This window comes from Pituophis catenifer, unplaced genomic scaffold (assembly GCF_029215685.1).
Source record: "Pituophis catenifer annectens isolate HBS135680 unplaced genomic scaffold, rPitCat1.0.hap2 SCAF_1, whole genome shotgun sequence".
Taxonomy (NCBI): domain Eukaryota; kingdom Metazoa; phylum Chordata; class Lepidosauria; order Squamata; family Colubridae; genus Pituophis; species Pituophis catenifer.
This window is the reverse complement of record NW_027256881.1, coordinates 219,542,712-219,556,502: the sequence shown is the minus strand read 5'-3', so window position 1 is coordinate 219,556,502 and position 13,791 is coordinate 219,542,712.

The window sequence follows — 13,791 nt, the reverse complement described above, 5'->3', positions numbered from 1 at the left end:
TGCTTGGTACCTTCTTGCTTGTTTAAATTATCCCCTGTTTTCTTTCACATGTATTTATTGCCATCTTTTCAAATGAGAAGAAAAATAGCATTCAGGATAGATGAAGAAAACACTACTGTGTCTGTAGAATTGGTATATTGCATCTACAACACTTCCCAGTGTGTTTATCCAGATGATCAAAGCACTTTGCTTTTTTGTTGGACAGCTTTGTTTTAATTTATTCAGTAAAAATAATTATGATTATAGAAGGCAATTTTAATTGCCATAAATGTGGTTAATTCAAATAAAACTATAAGAGTCACTTGTTTGGGGGATTTGTTTTTAATTTTTTACATCTTCCATATGAACAGAAATAGAGGTCAAGGGCTAAAATTAAATAATATTTTAAATGCAAAAGATGACCTGTGCTGAACTTTTCATACACCGTGCTTAATAGATCATTACCATGATTAAACAAGGGCATGCTAAATGCTTATTCATTATTCATGTTAGCCAAAACTGATTAATATTTAACCTTCTCTTTGTATTGGTCCCCTCATCATCTCTGTTCTAGCCCTGCCACCAACATCACTGCCGCTGGTTGCCATCAGACAAATACACTATTTGATATCTTTGGAAGTGAATGAAATTAAACCCTGTTACTACAGGGATGTTTTCTGATCATATCTTGAGAGAAATATTTACTGGAATGACAAAATGTACTGTATTATGGCATATTTTCACTGCCCGGCTTGCACCTGATAGGTTACTGTTCTCAATGTACAGTTGAAAATCTTCACCAAAAAGCATTTTTAGGCAGATTTTGTGTATGTCATACATCAAACCCTGCTGGGTGCATTAAAAAATAAATTAAGGGCAAAAGATAGCATGGAAGTCATGGTGGCAGCCCCAGACTCCAATCTCTGTGGACTAAGGATGCTTGTACAGAGCATAAAGCCAATATAGTTCACCATTATCTTTCTAATTTACCCAAACCATTGGGAAGCCAAAATTAGAAGAGCAAGTTAAATAAAATTAAGTACTAATTCAGCCTGGGTGATTATTGAGACTACAAAATGCAGGCTGTTGTTTGGGATTTCAGGTAGTCCTCAACTTGCAACCATTTTTTTAAAGCAAGTGTTCAAAGTTATAACTGCACCGAAAAAAGTGACTTATGACTGATCTTAATAATCATACAGCATACACTTATAATCATACAGCATCTCTGTAGTCACATGATCAAAATTTGGTTGCTTGGCAACTAGCAGCACCCTGGGGTCACATGATCACCATTTGTGGCTTTCCCAGCTGGTTTTGGACAAGCACAGTCAATGGGGGAGGCCGAATTCACTTAATGACTGTGCGATTCTCTTAACAACCCTGCCCCAAAGTTGTAAAATAGGGTGTGACTCATTTAACAATCACTTGCTTAGCAATGAAAATTCTGATCCCAGATGTGATCATAGTCTGATGACAGCATTTAGTTATATTGGCTTATAGCTTTGTTGATTTCTAAAGACATATCTGCTTTATAAATATTGACAAGATGCTTTAATGTTGAACTGGCTTCACAAGAGATGGGCTTAATTTCTCCTTGTTTGCAAATGGGAGAACAATGAGTTTCTCATGTTATTTATTTTTCTTTATTTTAAAACTAATTTTTGTTTTTGTTTTTTTTAAAAAACTGGACATATAAATGTGTTCCTAATAGTTTTCTTCTCTTATTTGTCAAACTGTAGGTTTGTTGAATAATTTCAGTACTTTTCTCATTACACAAAATAGATAATTGAAGGGAAGCTCTCAATCTCAACCTTTGTACCTTTCACTCCTTCTATCTATTTTTCTCCCTCCCTTCCTCAGATTTTACTATTATAATTAAAATCCTTAATAAAATTATATATAAGTCTATCTACCTTGCTGATAGCTTCCTCTTCTCTTCTGCACTCAAGTTTTCACTCTGAACCTTCAAATTATTTTTTGTGGGGGATTGGTAACAACCAGCTTGTCCCTCTCAGTCCATACATGATCTATATCCTGCCCATCCAGACACTATTATTTGCCAAGTATTAATTAAAGACTAAAGCCCAGAGCTTTTGTTTTGTCACTCCTGCTCTTCACATTGCTTCCTCAAAGTGTCATTTCACACACAAAGGGAAGATAGATACAAAAGCCACAAACAGTTTCTCTGTAATTGTCTTATTCTCCTTTGGCACTCTTTTGAGAGTCTAGCATGACAATCCAAATGCTTTTCCAACTGCTGATGTATTTGAAGACTCTGTAATGTTGGCGTTATATGCTACAGTATAAGATCAGTTATAGGCTTATAGTTATATGTTCTTTAAAGTTTTTGTTATCCATTCTTTTTTCAACCATGTTGCCAAAGTTTGCTGTTTTTCCCCCATTTCAATAACATTTGGAATTTATGCATGCATAATTTGCAAATTTCACACCTACCTGAAATGGGAATGGATTTTGCATATGCTTATTTTGCATATTTTACATGTTCTGTGCATCTGTAAAATGGTGAATAAAATTATACACATGCATAGAAATGTAGGCGGATTTTGTTCATTGGATCCAAACTCCACTAAAGTGAAGAGCTGTATATCAGGGTTTTATTAAGCAGACATTTCTCAACTTGAATAACTTCCTTTGACTCCTGCTGTCACCATATTGACATTCTGTTGGATGTGGTGATTTTTTTCTTACCTTAAGATGTAGCTGAACATTTCTATACTTTGAAATAAATCAAAGAAGTTTTGGAGAGTTTTGACCCTCTTGACTTTCTTTTTCAATTTTATTTATCGCTACTTACAATTTTTCTTTTCTGAAACTTCCAATTTAACAATGAGAAAAAAATTTCTTAACATAGCATACCTAGCTCGTTTCAGCTAAGCATGGTAAATGCTTTGGAACAATGGAATCAGGTACTAATTTATTTCTGTTCCTGCATAATAAGAGAAGTCAGCAAGATTAATGTGCTGTTACTGTTTATTCAGTGCCGCATTGCTTATGACTAAATACAATGGATGGGACCTTCTTTCTGCCTCATTAAACAAGTTAATCATGTAAATCAGAAGGGAAAAAAACACACATTGGATAGTGTGAATGTACACTAAATATTAGATATGCCTTTTGCACCAACATATAAAAACAAAACTAACAAAAACAGGACTCTCAATCTACAAAGTACTAGCTCTGAATAAAAATTCAGGTTCAAAACGCTAAACTTGCATGATTTATCTGCTGAAAAGCTTTTTTTACAACATAAGCAGATTGCTTTTCTTCTTGAAGATGGTAATTGTTAAGACCAATAGCTAATCAAGTTATCATGGATAAAGTGTTTTAAACTAATTGAAACCACTTTTTTCCTCACACAACTCCCAAAGTATAAATAGAAAGTACCACCTCATTTGTCTTTGGAAACATTGCCATAAAATAATCACAGTTTATTCTTCTGAGCAAAGTTAAGATAAAAGATTCCAAGTTAGTCCATGCAGCCAGCCATCTTCAAATAGAGGGGGAGGAGTATCTGTAAAATGTCTGAGATTGGAAAGCAGGGTTCAGTTGTGTAGGGAACTGAACAAGGAGGGGCAGGGTTACTGAGAATGGAGCAGAACTTCCCAAATGTAGTCATTAAAAATGTTTCATCAACATTGCTGTTTCCAAGATGGTAAGTGGAAGACACGGGAAAGCCACAAGCAGAATTGCTGCTGGCTACGAGGGATAAGAAATATGATCTGGAACATAAATGTCCAGCAGACACAGTAACTTCACTTGACTTTACAGAGGGTTGTTTTTTTTTAAAAATTTGATTTATATGCCGCCCTTCTCCGGAGACTCAGGGCGGCTTACAATGCATAGGGTTGGGGGATGATTGGACCAAGAAAGTCAGTATGCACATTTTAGTAGCAGAGGCAAAGACTTTTGATTTATAATCCATTCATGGCCACATTGATTACATAGTCTAACAATGGGAAAGATTGTTCTAGGACCAATCAATTCTGATTAGAGCAACTGAAGGAGCTACAATGGATTTAATAAAATATTCACAATTTCAGTGTCCATACTTACACATCCATACGGAATGTATGCTGGAAGAGAGCAAAGAATAGAGTGATCTATAAATAAATTCTGTATTCATGCCACGGGTAACACATGACTTAAAGTAACACCTTCTGCAATGTCTTCCCCCCCCCTAATTTTTTTTTTTTATTGCAAAAGTTTTACAATTACATTTTCACCCCTTTTTTTTTTTCACCCCCCCACCTCCCTCCCAAACTTCCCGTCCTCCCTAACCCTCCCTAATCCTCCCCCCCAGACTTCCCTATTATGTACTCATAACTAATAACACTGATATATAAACCTGAACCCATCCCTCCCCCTATATAATTTTTCCTCTTTTCTCTTTACATTAAGATATTTCTAATACATTATTTTCAAATAAAAGCTATTTGATACTTTCTAGTTTGGTATTTGTTCTGAACATATTCTATCCACCTTTTCCATTCCCATTCATAAGTCTCTTGTGAACAATCCTTTAAGTATGCTGAAATCTTCGCCATCTCTGCAAAACTAGCCATCTTCAAAGTCCATTCCTCGATAGTAGGCAAAGCTTCATTCTTCCAATATTTACCTATCAACAATCTTGTTGCAGTTATCATATACAATATTAATTTTATTTCACCCCGTGTAAAACCCTTAACTATACCCAATAAAAACAATTGTGGAGAGAATTGAATTTTTTTCTTCAAAACATTCTGCATAACCCACCATATTTTTATCCAAAAAGCCTTAACTTTCCTACAGGTCCACCAAACATGATAATACGTAGCATCCAAACATTCGCATCTCCAACATTTTGGCTGAACATTAGGGTACATACATGACAACTTTTTAGGATCTAAATGCCATCTATAAAACATTTTATAAAAGTTTTCCCTCAGGTTTTGCGACTGTGTAAATTTAACATTTTGAACCCAAATTTTTTCCCATGTTTCCAACATCACTGGTTCTTCAAAATTTTGTGCCCACTTAATCATACAATCTTTAACTAATTCAGTTTCTGAATCCCTTTCTAGCAAAACATTATAAAGCCTTTTAATATGCATTGGACCTTTCTCTCTTATATGTCTGACCAATTCTTCCTCATGCAACATAATACCAGTTTTTTGGTCCTCTTTCCATCTCAATTGTAGTTGGTTATATTGTAACCAAGTTAAATTAATTCCTTCATCCAACAGTGTCTGTAATGTCTTCAGCTGCCATCTGCCCGCATCTGTAAAAAGAACCTCTTTATATAAACCCCCCCCCCGAGTGACATTATATTTGTATTCCACATAGTATGACCAAGATCCAGCCATAACGGTATTTTGTAATCCCATTTGAGTCGGTGCTTCTTCCAAACTCTCATCAAAGATTCTCTAAGTATATGACTTTTAAATACTTTATCTACTTTGTCGTCATAGAATAAATAAGCATGCCATCCAAATTCAAGATCAAAACTTTCTGCATTCAATATTCCAGTCTTTTTACTTCCAAACCAATCACTTATTAAAGTTAAAGTTGCTGCATCATAATATAACTGTAGGTTTGGGAGTTTAAGGCCTCCTCTTTCTGGAACATCTTGCATAATTTTCAATTTCACTCTCGGCTTCTTCTCATTCCAGACAAACTTATTCACACCAGACTGCCAAACTTTCAGTTGTTTATCACTTTTAAGCACCGGAATCATTTGAAACAAAAACAGAAATCTTGGCAAAATGTTCATCTTAACTGCTGCTATTCTTCCAAGTAAAGACAGTTGCAGCTTTTTCCAAATCTCCATGTCTTTCTGAACCTCTCGCCACAACATCTCATAATTATTTTGAAACAATTTCATGTTTGATTCTGCAACCTGGACTCCAAGATATTTTACCTTAGGTACAATTTCAAAACCTGCCCTCCTTTGAAGCTCATGTTTACGATCTTGTGTCATATTTTTAACTATCATTTTAGTCTTTTTTGAATTCAGTCTGAAACCTGAAACTCTACCATAGTCTTGTATAATGTCGTTCATCAAGATTATTGATTCCATTGGTTGTGATAGGGTAACCACCAGATCATCTGCAAATGCCTTTATTCTATAATCCTCTTGCCTTATCATTATACCTTTCAAAATTTTAGAGTCCCGTATTGTATTTAGCAAGACTTCCAATGTTAAAATAAATAAAAGTGGGGACAACGGACATCCCTGTCTTGTTCCTTTTTCAATTTTAAACTCAGTCGTCAGACTTCCATTAATAATAATCTGTGCTTTTTGCTCTTGATAAATTGCTGAAATCGCCTGTATAAATTGGTCCCCAAAGCCCATCTTTTTTAAAGTCTTTAGTAGAAAATTCCAATCCACTCTATCAAAGGCCTTCTCTGCATCCAGAAAAGCCAGCACTGCAGGGATCTGTTTATTCTTATCAAGATATTCCAATAAGTCTATTACTTGCCTTACGTTGTCCTTCATATATCTGCCCTCAATAAATCCCGCTTGGTCCTCATGAATCACCTTTTGAATTACTGGCATCAACCTGTTGGCTAATACCTTCGCATAAATTTTATAGTCTGTGTTCAAAAGAGATATTGGTCTGTAATTCTCCGGTTTTTTAGGACCAACTTGTTCTTTTGGTATCAAAGATATATAAGCAGTTGTCCAAGATGGGGGTATTTTACCCCCTTGTTGAATATTGCAAAATAAATCTCTAAGTTGTCCCACCATTTCAGCTTGTAGAGTTTTATAATACACTGCAGTCAAACCATCCGTGCCAGGAGCTTTGGCTGTTTTTAACTGTTTAATTGCTGCTGTTATCTCCTCCTCTGTTATAAGATAATTCATTCTTTCCTTTTGTTGATCAGTAATTTTTATAACTCTCTTATCATTTAAATATTTTTCTATAAGTCCATTCTGCACCTCTTCTTTGGCATATAGTTTAGTATAATAGTCCACAAAAGCTTCTTTAATTAAATTTTGTTGAAAAATTTCTTTCCCTCCGATATCAATACTATCAATAGTCCGTGTACTTTGTTTTTTCCTCAATGTATAAGCCAACCATCTGCCCGGTTTGTTAGCGTTGCAAAATGTATTATGCTTCGCGTATTGTAGGCTTGTTGCAACTTGTTCCGCCATAAGCATTTGAAATTGGTCTTTCAAAAGTTTTATAGCACTTCGTATTCTTTCATCTGTTGGATTTTTAATAAGTAACTGTTCTTTATTCTTTATTTCCATTTCCAACTCAGATCTTTTCTTTTGTCGGAACAGTCTATGTTTAGAATTCATATAGATAAGTACCCCTCTCATATAAGCTTTACTTGCGTCCCAAACAATTTCAATTGGGGTACCTTTATTCAAATTTATTTCAAAAAATTCTTTCAAATGCTTTTTAAGTTCTATTGTATTTTTTTCATATCTAAACAAGTTCTCATTTAATCTCCAAGAACGTCTCTCAACCTTATCCATCTCAATTTCTATCCATACAGGGCTATGGTCAGTCAAAGTTCTTGGAAAGATCTTTGTTCTTTTTGTTTTAACAAGTAGATCATTTGACAACAGGATAAAATCAATCCTAGAAAAGGATCTGTGTCTATCAGAAAAGAAAGTATAATCCAATTCATTTGGATTATGTATTCTCCAAACATCTTTTAGTTCCATATCTTCTTTCATATCAAAAAAAGTCTGTGGTAGTCTAATTCTAGACTTTGCCAAGCTCTTTTTATCTAGTTTAGAATCAATTACTCCATTCCAGTCTCCCATAATTAAAATAGATCTATAGTCCCATTGCAATATTTTAGTATGTAACATCTTATAAAAATAGTCCTGTTGTTGATTGGGAGCATAAATTCCAATCAGAAGAATTTGACCATTTGCTGTGGACAATTCAATTGCTACAAACCTACCATCTTGATCTACTTCTATAACTTTCGCTGTTAATTTTTTATTTACATAAATAACCACACCATTCTTTTTCTGCGAAGTTGAAGATATATAATGTGCTCCTAGTTTTGAGTTTATCAAATATTTTTGATCTTGAATTGTAATATGCGTTTCTTGTAAACATATTATGTCATTATTAAATTGTTTCAAATATGTAAATAATTTCTTCCTTTTCTGTGCTGAATTCAACCCATTGACATTCCAAGATAGACACTTAAAGGTCATCAGCCTCTTTCTGGAGCGCAGAGCAAAATATTTGAAGTTCATCTGAGAGCTTCGATCTCGCTCCTCCCATAGCGCCACTCTCTTGTATGATACTCTTAACTGCCTTCTTGTCTTGTCTTTCCTGTTGTTGTTGTTGCTTTTGTTTAAGTAGCTTAGATTGAGCTCTAGTTATACGTTGATCTTTAACTTCAGTCAACTGAATCAAATCCAAAATTGGAGAAGAATCCAACAAGGGCTCACTCAGAAAACCTCCTTCTGCACCTTGCACTATTTCTAATTCCTGCTTAGACTGTTCTTTCAATTGCCTCTCTTCACTCTCCTTAATCTCCAAAACTGTAGATGTACGTGGAGATGGTGTTCTTTCCTTAAGAATAGTACTGTAAAAGTGTTGTGCCTTCTCCACGGTATTCAACCGATATCCTTCTCCCTTATATCTGAAAATTATCCCAGCTGGTGCGTCCCACCGGAAGGGTATCTGTAAATTTTTCAATTCCTTAACAAGAAAACCAAATTCTTTTCTAGCTTTCAGCATTTTAGGAGGTAATTCTTTAAAAATTTCAAGTCGTGAACCCCCCACTTGTACAGAGGTGTGAAAAGATTTTTGCAGGATATCATTTCTAATTTCTCTATCAGTAAAGTATATGACCACATCTCTGGGCAGTTGTCTTTGTCTGGCCACCCAAGAGTTCACTCTGTATATTTTATCTATTTTATGAAATACCAAATCAGGATTAGCTTGTAAAATCTTAGCCAAGGCTTCAGAGCAAACTTGTCTCAAATCCTGTCTCTCCTCCTCTCGAATTCCCCGAAGCCGTATGGCGAATTCCATCGCCCGGAATTGTATCATAACAATCTCATCTTCAATTCTCTGCATTTTATTGTCAACCTCATCAATTTTATAATCATTGTCTTTCATTTTAACATTAACTTCTGATTTAAATTCTTCAACTTTAAAATCAACTGTCCCAATAAATTTTGCCAGGCCAGACGCCACTTCTGAAATTTTTTTGGTCACCTTATTTTGATTCTGTTTCACCATGTCTTTAACTTCATTAATTTCCTGCATAAATTCCTGATGTGATTTTTGAAGTTTATCATCTATCTCCTGTTGAGATTTTTGAAATTTATCATCCAAAGTTTTAGAAATAAATTCTTTTAAATCTCCCACATCAAATTCTTTTTTCTGAGTTTGTAACTGTTGAGCAGGGGGAAGTTGCGTTTCATGTTTGTGTGTGGGGGATCCCCCCCCTAATGCCTTCCCTTCCTGCTTCTTTGAAGCCATCCTGGCTCGTGATCTAGTTTTTCTAAAGAGGGAAGTTCCTTTTCCTTTCCCTCCTGCACAAAGACTTCTAAAAAAGTCCCCCAGATTTGTTCAATTAAAAGCTAAAGTAGAGCAAAGTCCAATATTAGAAAGGGAGAAATTTTTCACTTGCTTCTCTAACAAACAAGGCAACTTTGCAACAACTTGAAGACTTGTAACACAAAATAACTTCACCAATCCACACTCATTGGCTCGTTAACTTTAAGGCTAAGCGCCATGTTTTTTTCCAAAGCACTTTCACTCACTCAAATGTCTCAGTTTGAAAATCAGCAAAGCGCTAATACTTGCGTCTCCAAATTTGAGGGTTCCGATAGGTTCGCTGTTTATTAAAACTTATTCTTTTCAAATTACGTTTCCTGCAGCCGACTTGTTTTGCGAGAGCAAAGTCGTCCCACGTCGCCCGGAGTTTCCACAGGTTGGGAGGGAGCCTCGCCCGTTCTCACCCCAGAAACAGTTCCCTGGGGGACAACGGGGGCTCAACCTGTGCCCTGCGATCTCTACTTCTTCAATCCTTGGGATTTGAAGCTTTCAAACCGCTTCTGAGTAGCGAAGCGGCTCTACGGGCGGCGGGGCTGGCGGAGCTCCGAAAGGCACCGCCGTCGCCGAAGGCAGAGAAACCGGAAGTGCCCCCCCCCCTAATTTTGAAGCTTAGCTTGGGTGCTTTTGTACAACAGTATAATATTGCAAAAATAGAGGTGCAGAACAATGACTAAACAGAAGAGAATATTTTCAACATTGTAATAAACAACTATGGCACACACCAACATTGATCTCCTAGCTGGCTCTTTTCAAATGGTTTGCAATTATTGAATTTCTACTGTTACTTATTGGTGTTGCTTTTGCTGAGGTGTACTATTCCACTGTATTTAATTATGCATTCTATTTTGAAATGTATCATTATTAAAGACAGGATAAATTCAGTTTAAATAAAATATAGTTTGTGAATAGTTCTTGTCGATCAGCTTATTTTAATATTACTAGAAACTTGAACAGTGATTTTTAAGCAAATACAAAAATATTCTAGTCCACAGTTGAGAAGAGATATTTCAGGTTAAACTGAATCCTAAAAGAACTCCTTCAGACCACTTTTCTAATCATTCTAATTTGAACAAGGTCTAATATGAGTGCAGCCAGGTCATGCTTTGTAAGCTGCAAACGTTTAATTTCAGCAACCAGTAGTTATTGATTTCAGCTCGTTTTCTTCTTTTATCAACTAATATTATCCTATAGACACATCACATCATCTTCATTGTCCAACCAATCAAAACAATTCTATAGGCTTCCAACCACTTGGTAATACAGAAATAAGTAAATGGAATTCTAATAAAAGCCAATATTGCATGTTTAATCATAATGGATGATATGAAACCATGTCACAACTCTTGACCTCTAATCAAAGCCCATTTAAATCACATTGGACATATTCTCCAGGTAGATACTGCAACTACACTCCTCCTGGAGCTATGTTTATCAAAGGGATGAGGAAGTTAGAAATGATGGTTTCCTAGAACTGTGTATATTGACATTGAAATGTCATGACTGAGTAAAAATATCCTTTGGAGTATACAAACAGTGTAGGGGATTTGCAAACATGAGCCTTTGCCTTCAATCTTTTGTGATTGTTGTTAGTAAAAGATTTCCTTGGATTTATTTACTGCAGTTATATGGCAAAGGTCCTAACTAGTGTGCTAACTATCCATGATAATAAAGAACTGTGGAAGAATCCTATGAGCAAACTACACTGTTGCGGCCCACCAGCTGCTGGCAGAGCTGGCGGCAGACTTGGACGATGAGGAGGTTTGGGGGGAGGAACTTGGGCCAGTTCTGGAATCTGGGGAAGGCTCTGAGGGATGCTCTGCATCGGACGCAGAGATAGAGCCAGGGCCGTCTGACATTTCCCAGCCACCGGAAAGGCAGCTGCTTTTGGAGGCTGAGATAAGTGAGGAGGAAGAACAGCTGGGGCCTGTTCCAGGTGCATGTATATGCAAAGCAGTTAGGAGAGGAAAACAATGGAGGACAAGGAGTTGACTCGGGAAGCAAAGCACACTTGGATGCTGAATGGCCCCTCCCTGGCTGGGGAATAAATAGAAGGAAAGGGGAGTGGTTGTCGTAGAAGACAACAGTTCGTATTTCTGAAGATTTTGGCTCATTGCATTTTGTGCCACAAAGACTGGTTACCAGAACTTAATTTGCAGCCTTTTGTCTGGGAGCTCATGGCCTTGAAATTATCGCAAGGAACTGATAAGGTCCGTACCGCAGTTAATTCCTTGAAGGACTCTTGCCTGATATTTTCGGTGGGTGAATGCAATTAATTCACAAGAGGTAAATAAAGAGGGGTTTTTTGTGACAAGGAGTCTGTTTCTTGTTTCTGCTAAGGCTGGGTCAGAAAACACACACAGCAACCTACTGCTCCTTAATCCACATTATATCTTTTTACCTTTAACACACACACACACACACACACACACACACACACACACAGATGCACACACGGAGGAAGGCACAGGTAGACTTCTATTGCTTCTGAAATTTGCAATAGAATCTTCTCTTTAGATATGCTTGACTTAATTAGCCCAACTATTGAGAAACTATTAACTACTTTTTTTTTGCCACTTAAGAATATCCATGAGAATTTTCTTGTTTTTAACAGTTTAATCATTCTTTTTGTATTCACGGGAACTGATAAAAAAAATTAAATGCCACAGGCTGTGATAAGGCATATGCACCAAATCTTATAAGAGTTTTTTTTTTTAATAAAAACCATAACCACATTATCTTCTCAAGGCTCATCTTTAATGTTACTCCGGCATTCAAAAACTAGGTTTCCAGCAAAAAAAAGAGAAGCAAGTTATGATTTACATCTTAAAAGATCAATAAATATTTTAATAGAGAGCAAATATGATTTCATCAAAGAATGACTGGTGATTGCAGTTTGCCTCCAGTCATCTGTAAGATATTCCAAATAAATTAAATCCTTCAGGAAATATACAAACACATACAATCCACTTTGTTGTTCTGATGGGTATGACATTTATTGTCTGATCCAAGGCTGATGTATATTATTCCGGAAAGAGGATTAGCAGTGTGTGCTCTTTCGGAAGCTGCCCTTCAGTTCGTAGAGTGGAATGGTAACCACATTACATCGATTTCAGAATATTTGCATGGGTCATTGATAGTGCCTGAGTACAATTTGAAGAGCAGGCCTAAAAAGCTCTAAATAATCAGGCCAAATTTGTCAGAAAACTTCTCCTGTCATTAATTCAAGCACTGGGATGCATGTCAGCTCCAACTTTATGTTCTAGGTATCCTAGGCCAGTGATGGCAAACCTTTCAGACACCGAGTGCCTGAACTGCATGTGTGCACATGCCCAAACTGAAAGGTGAATGCATGCACCGACATGCATGAATGTGTGCATGCGAGGACGTGCGCATGCGCAGCAGAGACATGAAGACCAGCTGGCTGGTGGGAGGTGAGGCATCCCAACACTGGCAGCGTGGCAAGAGGTAAGACCTTTTTCTTTCATGAGCTTCTGTTTTGTCATTTGCAGGGAAACAGAAGCTCATGAAAGAAACACCACGGAGATTTGACCTGGGGCGACGGCATGTGTGCCATTGTTTGGGGTTGCCTTTCTTCCACTTCATCTTTTTTTATTGTACAGCAATCTTTCTCCTCAAACCTACCACCTCTCTCTTTTCTTTCCTTCTTACTTTCTCTTCCCCCCCTTCTTCTCCTCCCTATTTCCTCTTCTTTTCTCCTTCTCCTCCTCGCTTCCTCCCTCTCAAATCCTCACTCCTACTCTCATTTCCCTTCCCTTCCTTCCTCCCTTCTCTTCCTTTCCTCTCTCTCCTTCTTTCTTCTATCTCTCTTCTCCTTCCTTCATCCCTCTCTATTGCTGTATCCTTTTGTGCATATGGATTACTCAGAGGGCTGAAAAAGTTATTTTTGACTGGTCCTCGCACTTTTGACCACTCCTCAAACTTATGACTGTCCTCACATTTTATGTTTTGCACCCTATCTTGTCAAAGTAGTGGTGTAGAAGACAAGTAGTGGTGAAATGACTGACACAGTTGTTAAGAATGCCGCAACGGGCATAAATGTGAGGAAGGTCATAAGTGCGAAGACCAGTCAAAAATGTGAGGACCAGTCAGAAATGACTTTTTTCAGCCCTCTGAATAGTCCCTATGGACTAGTCAGAAGGCTGAAAAAGTTATTTTTGACCGGTCCTCACACTTTTGACCAGTCCTTGAACTTACAACTGTCCTCACATTTTACGTTTTGCGCCCTATCTTGTCACCGTGGTTGTTT